The sequence below is a fragment of the Benincasa hispida genome, unplaced genomic scaffold (genome assembly GCF_009727055.1).
Source record: "Benincasa hispida cultivar B227 unplaced genomic scaffold, ASM972705v1 Contig727, whole genome shotgun sequence".
Classification (NCBI taxonomy): Eukaryota; Viridiplantae; Streptophyta; class Magnoliopsida; order Cucurbitales; family Cucurbitaceae; genus Benincasa; species Benincasa hispida.
This window is the reverse complement of record NW_024065071.1, coordinates 234,411-255,960: the sequence shown is the minus strand read 5'-3', so window position 1 is coordinate 255,960 and position 21,550 is coordinate 234,411. Positions and strand designations below refer to the sequence as shown.

The window sequence follows — 21,550 nt, the reverse complement described above, 5'->3', positions numbered from 1 at the left end:
TATATATATATATATATATATAATCATTGTTATAAATTAAAGTAAGAAAAGAGGGACCAAGATGTATTTGATCTATGCTAAAGGTACTTTGTATGGTTTGTACTCGCTGAGTTATCTTGAGGCAGAGAAATTGAATATGAGTTATTATTCTATAGATTGACATGCATGTTTCATATGCTTTTAAATTATTAATATTTGCAACAAACTAGGTGGGACTTACGAGGAGGAGGGACCAACATGTCCATCTAAATCTTTCTATGGGCAGTAATCAATGAGTTATCTTCAATGAGGCAGGGAAATAACTTATCAATGATTTTCCTTTTTGAAATTATCAATAATATTCAATAGCCACAAAATGTGATTTTAGAAAGAAAATAGTCTGATGATTAATTAGACTTTAGAAATCAATTTCTAAAAATAGAATTTAGTGTAGCTTTTGGATGCATGCTTTTTTACCATATTAAGAAGAATGGGTGAATATCTATCCAACTACATTTTAAGTTCTTAAATTTTGAAAAACATGTGCATTTAGTTTCTGAAGTTTATAAAAGTGTATCTTTTTAATTTCCAAGTTTATAAAATAGATCTATTTGGTCTCTGAATTTTAAAAATATACTATTTTAATCTCAAAATTTATAAAAACATGTCTAGTGGTCCCTAAATTTTCAAAATATACGTTTTTTGTTCCCAAATTTATACAAATGGGTTTAAAAGCATTGAAGCATTTTTAATTTGATTATTTAAAAATAATTATATGATATTTAAAATTAAAAAAATAGTTTTAGAGTGGATGTGATTTTTAAAAATTGTTCTTCTAATTTAAAATATAATATAATTATTCAAAATAATACTATAAAAGATCATGAACTAAAAAAATATTTTGAAAACTTGGGACTAAAAGATCTATTTTTATAAATTTAGAGACTAAAAATGTACATTTTTAAAATCCAGACCAAATAACGTATGGTGTCATGGGTTAATTGGCAGTAGAGGTAGTTTTGAAAAAAAAATTCGGAAAAATGGGTGTTTTTGAAAAATTCTAAACCTATTGCTAGTTATTATTGTCATTTACATTAGGAGTATTTGTAATTGACTGGCAAAATACATTTTTCAAAATTGAATGGAAGGAGTGTTGGGTTTTATGTCCTAAAACTTGCAGTTTGTAAAATGATAAACATTTTCTATAATCGATAAATTTATTATTGATTTTATAAATTGTATGAAAGTCTAAATCCAATAAACTAAGACCCATGACTATTAAATGAGTACTTGAACTTTATGTGGAGACATAAAAGATGATCAGGTTTGAGTAAACAGTCAAAATGATCTATAGTACATGAATAAGGTTGGGTACCTTATTCTGGTAACACTATTGGATGTAACCTACTCAGTAGTTGTTACAAAGAGTTGTAAAGTGTTACATACGATGTGATCTTAATTCATACATGTTATGACATGAGGAGTGGGGGCGTCTTATGCAATGAGTTTGAATAAGATCGGACCAAGAAATAAGTCACTCTTACTTTATAATGCTATTTACTATATAAGACTGACTATTTAACCTATATGACCTAAGTAACTCGATTTTAATCCTGAGCTAACTATGAACTCCTGTTTATACGAGATTATCCTTAGATTTGCATAGGTGAGGGTTGACTCAACAACGCTGGCTCAATAAGCCTCCCATTTCAGGCGGTAAGACCCAATAGATAGCTGGGGACATACAGTGCAAGACAGAGTTCACGCCTATCCGATTTAGGGATAGGAGAAAGGTTGTTCTCTCAAGTACTGAATCCAGGTTTTGAAAAAGGAGCCCCACCCTTTCACTGGGTTGAGAGAGTTTGGTTTATGATTGGATCACAAACTAGTTGTTCATTAGAGGATCAGTAGGAACTGGAGGAATAAGACGTAATCTTGGGGGTAAAACAGATATTTGACCTAGCCGTTATTACGAATAGCCTGTGAAGGGTCGACTGCCTGATTATAGTTAAATCATGTAGACATAACATATCTACAGTGAGGGAAGTGCAACTCTGGGGTTTAGTGGAGTGACCCATTAGTTAACGTATGAAGGATTAATCTGGTCCATTGAGTTTAGTCAATTAGTCTCGTATAGCTGGAGCCCATGATCTGTAGGTCCGCGAGATCCCTCTATTAGCTCGTAATTGGACTAGCTCTAGATTAGTGTGATAAGTTAATTTGAAACGTTCAAATTAGAATTAAGGGAATTAGTAATTATATGAGATATAATTATGTGTTTAATATGAGAATGAAAGGGAAAAGGAGAATTTATTTTTAAATATGATTTAAATATATAAAGGTGGATGTGTGTAAAAATTAATTTAATATTTGAAATTAAATTAATTAAGTTTATTTAAAAATTAATTTATGAACTGAATTTTATAATTTTTTTCAGTTTTAAAATCAAAATGGATTTTAAATATCAAGTATTGATTTTGAGATAAAATTAAAAAATTGGAAAATGCGATGCAAAAATGGAATATAAAGATATTCCATTATCCATCTTCTATTTGCTCACACAAAATTCATCACCATTGCCTTGTGTTACTCCAAGCATGAGCTGCAACTCATGCAACTCTCTTCCTTGCATGATGGTCTGCAATATATTGAAGTGTTTGGAATGAATTTCGGGCAGGCAATCAAGAGAGAATTTTAGAGAAAATTCGTGCTAAAGAAAGTGTTCTTCAACAAGATTGTTGCTGTAAACAATTCTCCATAATTCCTTGATTCAAGCTTGTTTTGAGTCTCATGAGAATAGTGAGGAAGATCTTGAGGTGGTCTGCAACAAGATTTGAAGAAGATTGCAGCTTGAGATCGTGCTTTGAAGAGGTTCTATAAAGATATATCATGAAACTCACTTGTTTTCTACAAGAGCATGCTTTATATTTTGCCAAAATTAATGAATTAGAGTGCTTAAATGATCCTACAATTGGTATTAGAGTATCATATAAGCATTTAAATCGATTTAATTTTGGTGTGGTGAGTGTTTTATATGAGTTATATGAAACTGATGCACTGATATAGTTTTCGGAGTTTTGGCATTTTAATTGTCTTTAATTTCTCATTTAAATTTGTAATATGCTCTTGTTTGATGAGCTTTTATGTGTTAGCAAGAGTCTGTAATTTATTTGGAGTGAGTAGAGTTGAAATGAAGATGTAATTGAAGAAACAAGTGAAGGAGGCCGAGTTGTTGTTCCAGTTTTCATCTTCTGCTCAAAATCGTTGTTGAGGTTCAGTTGCTAAGTGATTGTCTAGTTCTAGGCGTTACACGATATGAAGAAAAGCTATACGATTGTATAACAATGGGCATTGGTCGTTGTGATGTTGAATGTTAAACGATCGTGTACCTACAGGAGCTAAACGATGTGTTCAAATGCTATATGATAACACTACATGATCGTTTAGCTTTTTCGTGGGAACTAAACGATACGTTGGATTTGCTATACGATGGCACTGCACGATCGTGTAGCTATGGCGTGTGCTAAGCGATACGATGAAGTGCTATGCGATAGCGTTGAGCGATCGTCTAGATGTGATGCTGAGCGATCGTATAAATGCGGTGCTAAGCAATGCGTTGAAGTTTCTATACGATGGAACTAAACGATCGGTTAGCTACGATGCTGAACGACGCAATGATGTTCTATACGATTGAGCTAAGCGATCGTTTAGTTGCGGCGGACACTAAAAGATGACATGAAGTGCTAGGTGATGGCATTAAGCGATTTTGTAGTTTTACCCGAGAGATAAACGATTTCATTATGCTATAGAAAGAAGACACTTAGCGATCGTGTACCTCTTCTCAACACAAGGCGATGATGTTAGACGATTGCCTTCAGTGCTACACGATCAAACTTAGCAAGACTTTGAGGTTGGACTGAGAGCAGCGGGTTCGACCAGTTTTCTCAAGGTCCAATTCGGTTAAACCTCAAAGGGTTTTTGGCTGGTCCAGTTTTAGACTTTGTTGGTCCGGTTCAGACTCATCTAGTCCGGTTCAAGATGCTTGGGTTCAGTTTGGAGCGGTTCAAAGACGGTTTTGAAGCTGTTTGTAATACTTAGGTTTCTGTTTGCTTGTTTATACCAAAACTAAAACCATATCAGTCTGTGTTTAATTATTTATGCATTTGATCTATGTTATAATTAAATAAATCTTGTATGTGCATACAGTATGTCATTTTGATTTAAAATCCCACCATAGGAAGCATGTTACATGCATTGAAAGTGTCACACCTTGCCCCAGACCACCCTCCGTGCCTAGAGAAGGGCGTGACTGACAGCAGTTATCAACCCTTTGGTTGACACTTACTACCTAATAATTCTTGCGGAAATAACTCTGATACTAATGAATAAATTCAACAACCAACTGATTAAGTAGGCCCATCTTATATTACAACAATGTAACGTTTATACAACTCATAGACTTAACAACAAAGTTTATAACAACAACTGTAAAACCCTCCGGAAGTGTAACTGTGGCGTGTGGCAGACCTTGACCTTAGCAGCACCCTGGAACTCCTCACTTTCCGCTACCTGGGGTCTGTCTCTTATACACATCTAGATGTGTATAAGAGACGGAAGTGTAACTGTGGCGTGTGGCAGACCTTGACCTTAGCAGCACCCTGGAACTCCTCACTTTCCGCTACCTGGGGGGTAAAACATAAAACATGGAAAACATGAGCTATAAACCCCAGTGAGTGGTGCCTTTAGATAAACAAATAACTTTGTCAACAGAAATATATTTTTGGGAAAGCAATGCATAGTCAACAAGAACATTACTACAAGTTCATTATTATTTTCCAGCCCAACCGCTGGACAATCCTCAGCTCGACCGCCAGTTAAAACAACCAACCCCAGCTTGACCGTTGGTTATCACATAATATATACATCTCCAGTACTTTCACACGTATACTAATACAACAACAATTCCTGTGGAAACTTTCCCTGTACCCTATTATCCCGCCAATATGCACATCGACTATTTTTTCGCTAGCTATGCTTAGGTAACTTGACTATATTTCCCGCCGGTCATCACCGACTATAATTTCCCGCCGACCGAAGCCGACTATATTTTCCTACCAAGTACCTTTTCAAGTATGCTAACTATATATCCCGGGTACAATTCCAATTTCCAACACAAACATACAAGCAATATCTTAACAAGCATAGTAATCAGATAAACACATATCCCTCATATACCAATTTAACATTAATATATTTACCTATATATAGAATTCATATCAACAATACAACACATAATAACCACTCACTTTGGTTGGTTAGGAACTTTCCTTTTCGAAGTTCCTTAGGTTTCATTGGTTTCACTTTTGAATCCATAAAATCTTAGCTCATAACTCCTCGTGGTTTGTCCGGAATCATCAAAACATTAAGACTGACCCAGCTTACCCGACAGCTCGGCTCTTCTGTCGTTTCCTCATTCTCTAACCCGATTCCTTGGAGCTTCTTCTCCGGTAGCTCCACCATGAAAACTAGACTCTTTTAGCTTTCAGATGGTTGTAGAATCACATAAAACGCACAAGTATTCTGGGAGAACTCCTCGTTCCAAGTGGATTCTACTTTTCAGACTTCACTGTCCAATGCGTCCTCTTTGAACTTCTATGTCCAACGCATGGATTTTACTCTAACGCAAGGTTTCCTCAACTTTTCCACTCTTCTTAAATGTATTTTGAGTTGTGATCTGAAGAATGAAGTCTTTGGTCATATTTATAGGCGTCCAAGATTGCTCCATGGCCGACACTTCCTACTTGGCCGCATGACCAAGTGTCTCTTCCTTACACCATCAATGCAATCTTTGCATCAGCACAACCCAACGTGTCTTCTTCCTAACAAGCCACATGTCTGAATGACATCCTCCATGAGTTCATCCTTTATATGCGTCTACGAACTCTTGGATGTTCAACGCATCACTTCCATTTTCCTTCCTTCAACTGCATGCCATCATCAACAACCCTTCCAACGCATCAACACAACTTCTTCCAACGCATTGGTCCCTTCCAACGCATCAACACAACTTCTTCCAACGCATTGGTCCCTTCCAACGCATCAACACAACTTTCTATACTTAGCCAAATTTCTAAATTTTCTCTCCTTCCAACGCATCTCACACAACATTCTATACTTAGCCAAATTTCCAAATTTCCCCTTTGCCCAAGTACTCTTTCCAAGATCTTGTGGCCAATGCATAACAATGCCTAGTCCAACACTTAGTCAATTTTCAGGGATTTAAGCTTAACTCAAAGCTACTCACATACCAATGCCTAGTCCAACACTTAGTCAATTTTCAGAAATTTAAGCCTAACTCAAAGCTACTCACATAGCAATGCCTAGTCCAACACTTAGTCAATTTTCGGGGGCATAACCTAAGACATGCATCACATATATTACGTTCACAATATTTATGTCACCAAGTTTTTGATGTCGTTGCTAGGGACTTGGCAGCTAATAGTTTGTTGAGTTTTGTGTTTTTGCAGGCAACCTTTTTACCTTGGGAGATTGTAGCTTGTGCGATCAAGTTGCAAACAATATTAAAGTGTAGGTGATGTACCGAAAGCCAGTATTGACCCCAAGATAGAAGGGCAATCAGAGCAACCTGTGCCCAACAATTACTGGAAGTTCCAATGGTCAGGGCTAGCTTCTTGACCTAAGCAATTGAGAGTAATCTTCTGCATGTAAGACTCCTTGTGGTGACATCACTCCAATTTCTCCAGGGATGTTTTCTCCTCTATCTTTACCTTGCTTTCCTAGTTAGTTTATTTTTATTGTTATTTAGGATATGCAGCTGCTTTCTTGGATGTGGTGTGTTTACTCCTTGTAGGTACGGCAATAATTCTCCTTCGTGCGCAGTACAATAGAAGAATTCCCTCCATCTTTCAACGCATGGTTTCGATTGCATGAAATCTAAAGCATGGTCGCAAGTGTATTCTACTCAAGGTCCTTTTCTTGTTATCCTTTAAGCATTATCCTTTTGAAATTCTCTTTGTCCGATTGCTTTCCTTTGCGATGCATCTATGATGGTACGTGTAATTCACTACATCCGCCAACTAAGTATCACAAAGCTCACTTTACTTTTAAAGCGTCTTCAAAATTTGATAGTCTAAGTTTTATTATGTGCAAACCTTTTCTCAAACATTTGTTACTGCATTTCTGTTGGTTTTGTTTTTAACTTTGCAGCGAGAGCGCTGCCAACCTCTAAGTTTGGGGGTGGCAGCGATCCTGGAGAAATGCGTTCACTACATTGCGATGCTATAAAAAAAAAAAAATCAGGAATAACAACTGCACTGTCAACACAATGGGGAAACCCATGTTGATAAGAGTTAAGTTGTGAAAGGAATTACCCATAGTTGGATGTCTGCATGACACACGTGGTGGCAAGCCAAAACCAAAGTAAGTTTCCAGGATCAACGCAAGCGCAACTCTTCTGTCTGGCGCAATCCAAATTAAACCAAGACAATAGTTGAGTTGAATATGGCAGGCAACCGAAGTTGGCTCTTTGCATGACACATATGGGGGCAAGCCAAAACGAAGAGCATAACCAGGTTTAATGCCGAGTTCTGATAATAAAATCGCAAAGCTTTAAGTTGTTTTAAACGAACAAATTCTTAGAAGCTAAACGCAAAGTTGCAGGGAATGAGTAAAAACTTTTTTAGCAAAGGCTTGCGGAATTTAAGCTTAGAAAAGATCTCTTTGAGGAAGTAGCCGAAGTGGAGGAGAGCGTTGCTACCATGGTTAGAGGAATGAGTAAATTATATTTTGAGAGGCTGGTTAGTGGAAAGGAAAGCCAAAGGGTGAGTTAAGAATTTCTTGAGTATAACGCATGCTTGAGAACAAACATGATTCTAAGTTTGGGGGTGTGATGATGGGCAGAAATGCATGTCATTATTGACCTTTTATTTAGAATTATAAGGGCTGTTAAGTAGAATATACGATGAATATGTTAGGAATTCATGAGAAAACGAGTTTGCGTTGATCGGCATTAAGAATCTCGGCTAACCCACTTTTATGCATTATTATGCGTTCAATTGTTTATTTTTGTAGTAATCGTAGAAATCGATCGCATATGCGGAAACCGGGCTATCGCAAAGACGACCGCATGCGGGGAATCCCTCCATCGTAGAAGCGAACTGTTGACTTTATTGTTATATCTTTAAGCATGTGGACAAATATGAATATGAATGAATGAACAAGTCCATAAACTTGTAACGCAAATTTTTAAGTCATACAATGATGCATGCAAGAATAGAATGATGACTTTATTGTCTGTATGTGATACTACTTCTAGATATGCGTTATTTATGAGAATCTAGTAGTATATTATGCATTTTCACAAGTTTCCTTACGTTGGAACCAAGTATAATTCCACCGCAAGTGTCTCGGTGTGATCCGAGGTCGAACATAGGGACTGTTTGAGGATTGCATTATGTTTGTGATACATGTGACCAAGGATTTTTCAATTTATAAAAGTTGTTGTGTACAAGAATATAAACATGCGATAAAGTAAAGTAAAACGGTAAATTTGCGATAATAAAATAAATTGTGTTAAAATAAATTGCGATAAAGTAAATCTAATCTAAGATGATACAAGATACAGGTTTCCTGATACAAGATACTGAGGTCAAGGCTGACTGTGAAGATATACAAATATCGTGTTATGCAGTGGCAAGTCTTATGTGTGAAACAGAAAGAGAAAAAGATAATTAGTACAAACATCGCAAGTTCCTTAATTGCGTTAAAGGCATAAATACGGTTTCGCTTTTCTGTTGACGTACATCTCTCGATGATCGGCCGCGTTCCCACATCTCTATGGTGAAATAGGGACAAACGTAATGAACGCAAGGTTGCTTCCATCTCTAGAAGTACTTCTTGCTTTAGTTAACGCATTCTTCTAACCTTCTCTCAATAGATCAGAATAGCATCTTCACTTCTGCTCTCACAGGTGAAGATGTCGTCTAGCATGCTTTAGCTAAATGTATTTATTTCTTTAGCACAAATTAAGTTACTTGTTTAATTCATATTAATTACCAAGGGATTAAGAAGACTTTATGAAGAAAACGATAAATGGAGGAACGAAAATAGACAGAAAATGGGACATGAAAATGATCGAGACATTCAATATTTCTATTCAGCGTCTGATACATGATTCGTGAATGAAGAGATTAAGAAGATGAAATACACTTGATGAAATAGAGTTAGAAACAAATACAAATAAACGACAACGTTTTGACGTTGATCTGAATGGAGATTTGCTTGCCGATGTGGATGGATCGTGCGGAAGGATGAGCTTTCCTCTCAAGCTCGCTCAACCGGTAGCAGGGATCTGAGTATAGAGCTTCACAGTGGGGATTTGGTAGAATCGCTCTAAGACTCACCTCTCGGCCTTGTCTCTTTTCTTCTCGGATTTCTTCCGATCAGTACTTAGCTCAGCCTCTCTCTCAATAATTTAGCATCATTTCGCCCCGTATCAAGTATATTTTCTCTGGGTATTTATAGGTGAAAAGCTTTGACTCTTGACTTTTGGACCCCACTTATTTTTATGGCAATTCCGAAGATGGAGGAATAAATATTTCTTCTGTTATGCAATCAGACTGTCAGATCTGCACAACGGTTAGTTGTACATGTCTCGCAATCCTCCGCCTTTGCGTTGCACATTTGCATCTTTCGATCGTGTGTTGCATGCAGGGTTGTTTTTATTACCACATGCGGTTGAAACTCAGCTCTGGATTGACTGTTGCATTGCACCATCATTGCGTTAATCGTCTCTTCATTGTTGATTGACGGGCGCAATGTGACAGAGATGCGTTGTTCAGTTTCTCGTTGAGCCTTGATCGTAAGTGGTGACTTGGTTTCTTGAAAAACAGAATAGAAATATCTTCTTCTTCCATCTTGATGATGTTAGTGGGTGTATTCGTGATAATTTATAATTATTGTATTTCTGAGCTAATTTTCATACAATCAACGCATATTTTCTCTCTTTTGTCCGCAATATCTAAATAAGGCAGTATAAATAACTTGTATTTCTACAAGTTATCACGAACACATACATTCGATGTATGGATATTGTGGCCATCAATCGCATGCGTCTATCGCATAGAAGTTGCGGCTGTGAAGCGAATGTGGTCATCGCAGAGAAGTTGCGGCCATCAAGCGAATGCGGTCATCGCAAAGAGATTTTGGCTACATAATGATAACCGTAATAGAGGGATGAACACAAGGTTGGTCGAATGCAAGCATGAACGCATACCTCGGGAGAATCAAAAGATGATGTTGACATTTCACCTATCATGCCATTAGCAATAGAGATTCAGAAAAGGACCATCACGCTGCGAGTGTCAGATTTAGAGTAGGTCCATTAATGCTATCGGCGATCAAGCTCTATAAATATAAGCCGTGGAGCAGAATTTCAATTCATCCAAGGTTTTCTGCCTGAGGTTCCCTGCCTTAGGGCGGATCTTGTGATCTAGACGAAAGCTGCTTGAGATCTCTTCATCTTCTTCATCCATTCCGAGTGACAACCGGAGCCTTTGCCGAAGTTAGAGCTCGAGAGAGTCTACTCCACCGCCCATCCATGGCACCATCGGCAGCCTTGACACACATCTGTTGGAAGCAAGACATTGCTTCCAGCTGGCCCTCCATTTCTCTTCTTTCCTTGTATTGTATTACATTATGCTTTAAGAGATTAATACATTTTGTGATTAATGCATTTCTATATTTTCTTTCGATTCCATCTCCATCTTCATTTACTTAGCATCATTTACTTTCATTGTATCACTAAGTGAGATTGCTAGAGTATCGCATACTTAATCATGCGGATTAGGGATATGAAGCATGTAGCAAACCATCGAGAGGTGTACGTTATGTGAGTGTTGTAAGAAAACCTTATTTGCTTAGTGTGAAGCTGTAGTAACGCTTGTCTATAAGTGGACGCAATGCCTGTCTATGAGTAGAATCAGCAGCAACTAACCATCTGGGAGAGTAAGTAGTTGATCGCATTAAGCAATGTAAGCAAGTGTTCGCTAGAGATAGGAATAATATTACATCAACTAGGCTTTTGTGATTACCTTGTCTTATGTATGTGTCCATCACCCTTTATAGCTACAAGAGAGAGAGTCTAAAGAAAGAACCTAAGACTTGAAAGAGCTAGATTAGAATCGAGGCTTAAGAGAGCTAGTTTAAGATCACATAAGTAAGAATGAAGACTTTGGAATAAGTTCCGTTTGCTATTACACATCGCGTGCATCTTCGTCAGGTGTGTATAACATGATTGCATAAGTTTGCGTTGGCTGGGGTTACCCTTACAGTCAAGCTTAGAGTTGCGATGAAGACATCCTCACCTTTTTATCTATTTTTCCATGCATTTTACTACGCGTCAACCGTGTCGTGTCTCTACCTCTTAGTCCTACTTCTACCGCTTAATCTGTTAGTTAGGAATAGAAGTAGTGCTTAGTTCATAACCCTCACCATTCTTTTATTCTTCGCCGCAAACACATTTCCACATAACCTTTAGCTACAAGTCCTTGAGTTCGACCTCGGATCACCCGAGAAACTTGCATTCTCGTTATACTTGGTGAGAGCGCAAGAAAACTTGTGACAGGAATGCATGTTCATTGCATATGAGATCAACGCGTATTTTACATTGCAACGCATGACCACTGATGCATGAGAACAAATGCATAACCTAAGACATGCATCGCATATATTGCATTCACCAAATTTACGTCACCATGCTACCAGGCTCCTTATCTTTATTTCACATTGTCATTATGTATTTCGATTTCATTTATAGAATGGAACCTACATTTCTACATCTGTTCACTCTATTTACATTACGCATGAGTAACTAAACTTTCGAATGTGTTGAGAAGTACTTAGCTAGCATAACCTAAAATCTTCATTACTTGCGATCATCTTGTCTTATTTTGCGTCCATCACCCCTTTAGAGCAACTCGAGAGAGAGTTTAAAGAAAGAACCTAGACTTGAGAGAGCTAGGTTAGAATCTAAACTTGAGAAAGCAAGATTAGATCCGCGTAAGCAAGAGATAGAGACTTAGAGATAAGTTCTGTTTGCTAACATGCATTGCATGCATCTTAGAAATAGGTTAGGGTAGTATGCGGTCTTCTTGTGTATGTGTGTATCATTCATAATTACAAAGACAAGAATAGTGGCTTAGACATAAGTTCTATAGACACCATCGCATACATCGCATGCGTTCTAAAACTAGAAGCTATAGCATTTGCATTGAGAAATGACTTGCTGTCGTATGTGTGTAGCATGATCGCATAGCGTGAACGCAATCTTAGGGAGTGTTAGCTAAATCCCTTCTCAACCTGTTCCCTTGCATACTCATTGTACTTTCGTGTTATTAACTCTTTTCTCAATTCCGCCGCATAGACTTTATACCTTAAACAACATACCAACCAACGCATTGTTTTATTTGTCACTGCAAGGAGATCTGAAATTACCATCGCATACTGTTTCCATAGTTCCTGTGTTCGACTCTGGGCTTACCAAGCAACTTAGTAGGATTTATACTTGGATCTTGCTAAGAAAACTTGCATGCACAACGAATATTCCACCATCGCATTCTACACCATTATTTCATCGCATTAACCACGCATCAATAGTCGAGGTTTTGTGGATGTCGTTCATAGTGTTCAAGGTGTTTGTGATCTTGGAGATCTTTGTTGTGATCGTGCTGTGTAGTGGTCGTAGTGTACGAGCGTTCGCGTGTTGCCGTATTGCTGTGATCGAGTGTTCGTGATCAAGGATCTTGAAGATAATCCTCAAAGGTATGTTAATTCCTTCCCTTGATTGTGTAGTAAAGCATGTTGTAATTTCTGTTTTTCGCATAGCCTATTCTTTCCGTTTGTGACTGTAATTGTGTATGTTCATATATGATTGAAATTTGGAAAGATCCTTCCACTGCTCATAGAAATCCTCTTATCTGATTTCCTTCACTTTATTCTTTCACAATGGATTTGGGACGATCTTGCTTCCGCTCAAAGGTTCTCTTGAATAAAAGATCCTTCACTATCAATGTCTATTACTGGTAGACAATGACATTTTGCTATATTTATAAATAAGTTGACTCATTTTCTTATATTTAAAAACATCCTTTTTTTCAAAATAAATATTAGGGTAAACAAAATTGAACTTAAAACTAACCCGATCAACAAACTAGTTTCATTTGGTCAATGAAAGGCTCAATCATCCAAGGTCGACTCTCATTTTATATTGTCAAAATTAAATTTTCATAAATGTATTGATTTTTTATAAGAAAAATACTTAGGCGCATCTTGGACAATACCTATCTTTGTGCATCTCACCAAATTGTCCAATTATAATTTATCATGTGACAAATTCTTTCTACTTCTTTTCTGGAATATTTTAACTTTTCTTTTTATATGTGTGATGAGAGTAGGATATATATGGATAGGTGATATCTGGAATACACATAAGTATTATCCTTTTCATAAAGATTGGTCTCCCTCAAATTAGTGGCTGAATTTCCTATGGTTGAATAATTATTACCGACCTTAAGTAATTATTATTTTTTAAAACACAAACAAACAAATAATTTGCACGTATTTACCAAAATAACTATAGTTCATCTCGTATAGTTTTTGTACTATCAACCTTAAAATCAAAGGTTATGTCCTCATCCACATATTATAAAAAAAATCTATATATTTCATATTATTTTAATTTTACATCTATTATTAATGTAATAATTTTCATGTTTAATCATCATTTATTAAACAATTTTTATGTGTATCACTAATACACATATATAGCTTAGGCATTAGTACCAATTAATAATTGATTGCTATCCGTTTTTTTTTTTTGTTATTGATATTAAATTATTTCTAATTTTTAATCAATTTAATAGTATATCAACAATAGACCAAATGAACATTGGAAGTAATTAACCAATAAAAAAGTAAAAAAAAATCATTGATATATATATATGCTTTAAATTCTATTTATACGAAAATAAGCTTATTAACTATAACTTCGGTACAATTTAACTAAAAGTTAATGTGCTATAATTCTATCTTTATATAAATTTGTGTCCTATAACACGAACTCTTGGATATGCTGTAGTTAAGTCATAATTTACCTAAATGAAAGAAAAACAACTCCATGATGAAGATAGAGAGAGAACAAGTCTTTTCCAAATGACCTGTCATGTGACTCATGTCCTAAAGTACAAATTAAATAAGTGTTTCCCACAACATTTAAAATAGATAACCATAAGCTTAATATCATCTATATTAAAGTATATAAAACGACAAATTTACATTGACGTATATATTTTTCAGAGACAACGGGTTTATTTTTTTTTAAAAAAACTAGTGGCTGGATTTTGTATGGTAATTAAAAATTACATGTTGTAAGTTATGTCTACCTTTTTTTCCCCTTAAATCCTATTTTAATTTCTCAAACATTGATTCTTTAATTTCTAAATTTTTAAAAACATTCATTCTAGTTATTGAACTTTAAAAATTAGTTATTTTGGTCCATGCTATTAAAATTTTATTACCTCATAAAAAATATAGTGAGACAACTTGTATTTTTAGATGATTAAGTTGTCAAATAAATTAGTTACACTTAAAAATCTAGGGTTTTAATTTTGAATTAGGTGGTAATATGATTTCCATAGGAGATCTAGAAAGTTATTTTGGGTTCAAGATTTTGACTGTTAGCTATTTGTGTGAATTGGTCATTGACATTTTATTTTATGTTCCAACCCATGTTATATGGAATTTTATCCTTAAAAGTTAATCAAATTTTAATGATAGGAAACAAAATAAACACTTTTTTGAATTTCAGGGACATAAGCAGATGTTTTCTAAATTTAGAAACCAAAATAGAATGAAATTCAAAGTTCATGGATTAAAATTAGTATTTATAGCTTTTTAATATATATTTAATTAATTTTTAAATTTTTATGAATAATGGTAAGTGGCGCATTATTAGCTACCATATTTGCAAATAATTTACATAAATTAAGAATTTATAATATCATTTTTTTTTAATTGTTAAGTCTATCACTTATAGAACTATAACATTAAATATATCATTTTTTAGTCTATTAGTGATAAATCACTATCCATATAAACCATTTTTATGGTCTACTATATTGGTGGTAGACCTAGAATTGATAACCATTTTTATGTTTTCTTAGCAACAGTTTCAACATATGTGATAGATTATTATTTTAGGTCTAGTTTGGTAAACTATTTCATTCTTGATTTTTTATTTTTAAAAATTAAACCTATAGGCACTACTTCTACTTTCAAATTTCTTTTTTTGTTATTTACTTTTTACCAATAATTTTTAAAACTATGTCAAAATTTGAAAACTAAAAAAGGTAGCTTTTAAAAACTTGTTTTGTTTTTGGAATTTGACTAAGAATTCAACTATTGTACTTAAGAAAGATGCAAATTATTGTATGAAATGTAGACAAAATCGACCTTAAGTTTCAAAAACCAAAAACAAAAAATGAAATGGTTGTCAAACGAAGCTTTAATTTTATGTTTAATTTTCGTTAAGTTAAAATATTTATATTATAGCCATGGATTCGTTTATTGGATTTTTATAACATAATGCAATATCAATAACATTTTATTGAATGAACAACTCAATAATACTTTTATTGATAAATAGAATATGTTTCCAGTATATACGAACTACGAGTTTTAGGATATTCCCAAAAATCTCCCACTTGGACTAATACTCCAGTGGGTTATAAATATATACAAATACAGAATGTTGAGATAAAGGGAGAAAATACAAGAAGGAAGGGTATCTGTATACCCTTGACATTCTCCCACTTGCCCTAGATCATGAAGCTCGTATTCCTAGTCCGACCTAGTGTCCCTCGAACACTTTAGTCCTGAAGGCCCTCGTAAATGAATCAAAAATATTTTCTTTAGAGGCTATCTGCGTGACTATCGCATCTCCTTGATGTACTATCTTCATGATGAGATGGTATTTTCTCTCGATATGTTTTCCGCATTTGTGGCTTCTTGTTTCCTTTGAGTTCGCAACTGCTCCACTATTATCAAAATACAGAGTATAGGAGATCCATATTTGGAACCACTTCCAAATTTATCAGGAACTTACGTAACCATACGGCTTCTTTAGTTGCTTCACATGCAGTTACGTATTCAATTTCCATCATGGAGTCGACTATACAACTCTGTTTGATGCTTCTTCACACTATAGCTCCTTCATTAAGAGGGAAAACTAATCATGAAGTAGATTTCATAGAATCTACATTAGTTTGAAAATCAGAATCAATGTATCCCGTAAGAATCAAATCCTTAGGCCCATACACAAACATATAGTCTCTCATTCTCCGGAGATACTTGAGGTTGTTCTTAATAACAATCCAATGACTATGTCTAGGGTTAGATTGGAACCTGCTAACAATTCTAAATGCAAAACGTATGTCAGGATGTGTATACAACATAGCGTACATCAGACTCCCAATCACAGATGCATATAGAATTCTTTTCATTTCTCAACTTCTTGAGGCATCTTAAGACACCATTCCTTTGAAAAATTAATTCCATGTCTAAAAGGTAACATACCCTTTTTGGAATTTTGTATATTATACCTTGACAACATTTTGTCAATATAAGATGCTTGAGATAGTGCTAACGATCTGTTCTTGTGATTCCGAACAATTTGGATTCTAAGAACGTAATGTGTGTTGCCTAAATTTTTCATTTGAAATTATGTTGCTAACCATCTTTTTACGTTAGCAAGAAAGCTTGTCTCATCCCAATGAGCAAGATATCATCAACATAAAGGACTAGGAAACCTATAGTTTTGTTGATTATCTTCTTATAAACACAAGATTCGTTAACATTCTATTCAAAACCATAATATTTGATCGCAGTGTCAAATCTTATATTCCAGGATCTAGATGCTTGTTTTAACCCATAAATGGATCATTTAAGCTTGCAAGTTTTTTGCTCTTGATTCTGTTCAATGAACCCTTCTGGTTAAGACAATCATATACTTTCATTAAGATCTCCATTCAAAAAAAACTGTCTTGACATCCATTTGCCATATTTCATAGTCATAATATGCAACAATGGACAAAAGTATTCTTATAGATTTTATGATGACAATAGAAGAGAAGGTTTCTTCATAGTCTACCCCCTCTCTTTGGATAAAATATTTTGCCACGAGTCTGGCTTTATAGGTCTGCACCTTTCAAGTTTGGTATCGTTTTCTCTTATAGTCCACTTGTAACAAATAGGATTGACCCCATCTGGTTGATCTATAAGTTTTCAGATAGAAATGAAGTACATTGACTCCATTTCTAGGTCCATGGCTTTAGTCCATCGATCTCTATCTACATCTTCCATTTTCTGTTTAAAGGTTAATGGATCCTCTAAGCCATCATCAGGTATGATGACATGAGTTTCTTCTAAACCCATATAGCAATCAGGCTCCTTCCCACTATGTCGAGACATTCTCAACTCTTGAGAAAGATGTGACGGAGCAACAACTGTTGTTGATGGATGTAAATGAGAATTTAATGCATTGATTGTGTATCGCAAACAACTCGTTAGGTTGCTGACGTACATATGCGCTTTGCGAAAATGATAATGCGATACTATGTTCTAAATGTATGCGATGATAATGATATGCATTCGTAGTATGCGTTCGTGTAGTGCATGTCACAAGTTTTCTTACATTGGAACTAAGTATAATTCCAACGCAAGTTTCTCAGAGTGATCTGAGGTCGAACACGGGGATTGTTGTGATTATGCGATACTGATGTGGTATATGCGACCGGTAAACATCAAGAATAATGAATTGATTTGTGAAAAGTAAAATGCGATGAAAAGTAAAATTGCGATAAAGAATAGAATGTGATGATAAAAAGAGTGTGGTAAAGCCAGTCTTGTGAAATGAATCAGAAAAAGAATGGGTTAAGGGAAAGGGCATTGCAAGTTCGTCAATCTTATTGAGGATGCAACTAAGGTTCCGTTTTCCCTTGGCATACACCTCTCAGTGATCGGCCGCATTCCCATATGTCTATGGTGAAACAGGGATGAACGTGATGAATGCGAGGTTGTTTCCATCTCTGGAAATACTTCTAGCTTTAGTTAATGCATTCTTCCAACATTCTTTCGAGAGGCGGAATAACATCTTCACTTCTGCTCTCATAGGTGAAGATGCATCGAGCATGCTTTAGCTAAACTTAGCTAATTTCTTCAACAAAGATTAACTTACTCGCTTAATCCTTCCCCTTTACCCTGGGGGATGAGTTACACGATGAAAGAAATGGATGATGAATGTATGGTGCAGAACAGAGAGATGATGATGAATATGATCTGTCTCTTATACACATCTAGATGTGTATAAGAGACAGGATAATGACATTGAAATCTAAGGATAAGAATTTGTTACAGATAGTAAATGAAAGATTAGAGATGAACACAGTAGATGAATGGGAAATAAGAACAAATATGGAATTAGTGTCAATGTCTTGACACGGATCCCAATCGGAGTCGATTTGCTTGCTGGCGTGAGGTAGAAATGAAGTGGAAAGCTTCCCTCTCAGGCTTGTTTTCCAGGCAGAAGTGATCCTTTGCACAAATCTTTTTATTCGGGAATGGAAATAATTGCTTGCTCCAGAGACTTACCTCTTGGTCTTGTCTCATCTTTCTCCCCGGATTTCTATGAATTGCCTCTTTAGACCAACCTGCTTTCTTTGAATTTGATGAAGCTATTTATAGACCTTGGCTCCTTCTGCATTAGTGATCCTACTCTGAAAAGTTGATAATTCCTGCCATGGCATAGTGGATACGTCCGCTTTACTCCACGTTCAATTTTTCAGAATCGTACAACAGAAATGTTGTACAATGTCAGAAGTTCTTGCGAATGTGTTGCTCTTTACATCTTTGATCGATCGCCGCATGCGTTGAAATTGCTTTGATCTTTTATCGATTTTCGCATGCAGTGGAAATGCATTGATCATTTGAGTCCATGATCGATTGTCGCATGCACTGCAATTGCATTGTTTTTTTTCGTTCTTGATCGATTACTGCATGCAATGTGGATGCGTTGTTCATTTTTTTCCTTGAGCGGTTGTCACATGTGGTGACCTGTTTCCTGTAAAATAAAGACATGGACATTCCATTTACCATCGCAATGGGTTAGCGGGTGTGCTTACGACACTTTAAAATTTTTGCGTTTCTAAGCCAATTTCTATATGGTCGATGCAACTTTTCCTTCTTTTTGTCACATAATCTAAATAAAATGGTATAAATAACTTGTATTTCTACAAGTTATCAATGGACCAACTTGATCAACAACTCTTATTTAATTTGTAGTTTTTCAAGAAATTTCATTTAATACTAGTTTACTACGTGGTTTATGATTCCGAATATGATTTTCTTCTAAGAATGTAGCATTTGTTGATACAAATACTTTATCTTCTTGAAGATCATAAAAATATCCACATTTTATTTCTTTAGAGTATCCTACAAATAGGCATAATTTTGAGCGCCGTTCCAATTTCTTAGGGTTTTACACCAACACGTGTGTCGAGCATCCCCAGATTCTGAGTGATGCAAACTACCTTTACGTCATCTCCACAACTCATACGGTATTTCTAAAATACTTTCTGAAGGAACCATGTTCAAAATATATATTACAGTTTGTTGAAATGCCTTGAATCTGTTTCCTAACGCTTCAAACAACCAAGTACGGGGGTCTCGCTATGTAGATGATATGCTCATAGCTGCAAAGTCTAAGTCTGATATTCTGAAATGGAAGAATCTTCTCAGTGCTGAGTTTGATATGAAGGATTTGGGTACTGCTAAGAAAATTCTAGGTATGGAGATTTATAGGGACAAAGATAAGAATAAGCTCTTCTTATCGCTGAAAGGATATATTCAGAAAATATTGTCCAGGTTTGGTATGTCATTAACTAAGCCTATAGATACTTCTAGTGCTGTAAAAGCTCGTTTGTCATCTGTGCTTTCACCACAGTCTGATGCTGAGAAGAAGTACATGTCTTGAGTTCCTTATACTAGTGTAGTGGGAAGTTTGATGTATGCTATGGTCTGTACTAGGCCTGATCTTGCCCATGTTGTTAGTGTTGTTAGTAGGTTCATGGGTCAACCTGGGAAGGAGCATTGACAAGCCATTAAAAGGATTTTTCATTACCTTAGATGTACATTTGATGTTGGTCTTGTTTATGGGAATTGCATAGAGTGTTTAGTGACCGGTTATTCTGATTCTGACAATGCTGCAGATGTTGAGAGTAGGAGGTCTATGACTAGCTATGTGTTCACTCTGGGTGGTTCTGTTGTTAGTTGGAAGGCAACCTTACAACCTACAGTTGCTTTGTCTACTACTGAAGCAGAGTACATGGCCTTGATAGAAGCTGCTAAAGAGGGAATATGGCTGAGGGGGTTAGTTGGTGATCTTGGTTTGCATCATGACCGAGCTATTGTATATTGTGATAGTTTGAGTGCAATATGTCTAGTAAAGGATCAAGTTCATCATGAGAGAACTAAGCACATAGATATAAGGTATCACTTCTTAAGAGGTGAGCAGAGAGTTAAAGTGATGAAAATTGATACTGTTAATAACCCTGCTGATATGTTCACCAAATCGGTTCCACAAGGCAAGTTCCAACATTGTTTGGACTTGCTGAATGTTTTGAATTGTTAGTGGTCCCCTTTGTAGGACACTTTGTTGCATGAGGGAGAAGTCTGGGTACGTCTGGTGATATTGATTTATGTTGCATTTGGTACATCTATTATCTAGAAGAGAATTCAAATCAAGGTGATGATTTGTTGAAATGCCTTGAATCTGTTTGTTGGCGCTTCAAACAACCTATTCTAATTTCATATTCAGCATATTTATTTATTTTTATTTATTTACGATTTTGATCCTAGGATTTAAAGTAGTGCACTATATAAACTCTCTAACCCTAGAGGCGCCATTTTTTGATGTAATTTTGGAAAACATTCTCTCTAATAATATTGTTCTCCCTTTGCCCATAGACGTAGCTAACACACTGTTAAGGAACCATGTATATCTATGTGTCGATCTTCTCTATCTCTACGTTCCTTTTTGTATTCTTTAATTGTTAATTTCGTAACACAGTTTGTACTGCATACCCCCAAAAGGATTGAGGTAACTGAGCGTAACTCATCATCAAACGAACCATGTCCAACAAGCTTTAATTTCTCGTTTCTGCAACACCATTTGGTTGCAGTGTTCCAGGTGCTGTGAGTTAGGATTGAATTCCTTAATCTACTAGATTGTTCTTGAATTGTAAATCCACATACTCACCACCTCGATTTGATCGAAGTGTTTTGATTCTTTTACTTAATAAGTTTTTAACTTCTATCTTAAATTCATTGAACTTTTCAAGAGTTTTAGACTTGTGAATCATTAGATAAATATAGCCATACCTTGAATAATCATCAACAAAATTGATGAAATATTCCTATCCTTCTCAAGCTTTTGTTAGTT

General features: G+C 35.6%; 1 long non-coding RNA gene across 1 annotated transcript in view; it reads left to right on the top strand.

Moving 5' to 3' along the window:
• The window catches only part of LOC120069975, a 10,555-nt gene extending 2,869 nt beyond the window's left edge, over positions 1-7,686 (top strand). The window contains exon 2 of the long non-coding RNA XR_005479739.1: positions 6,507-7,686. This is a non-coding gene — a long non-coding RNA (uncharacterized LOC120069975). The remainder of the gene's footprint in view (positions 1-6,506) is intronic.
• The last annotated feature ends 13,864 nt before the right edge of the window (positions 7,687-21,550 follow it).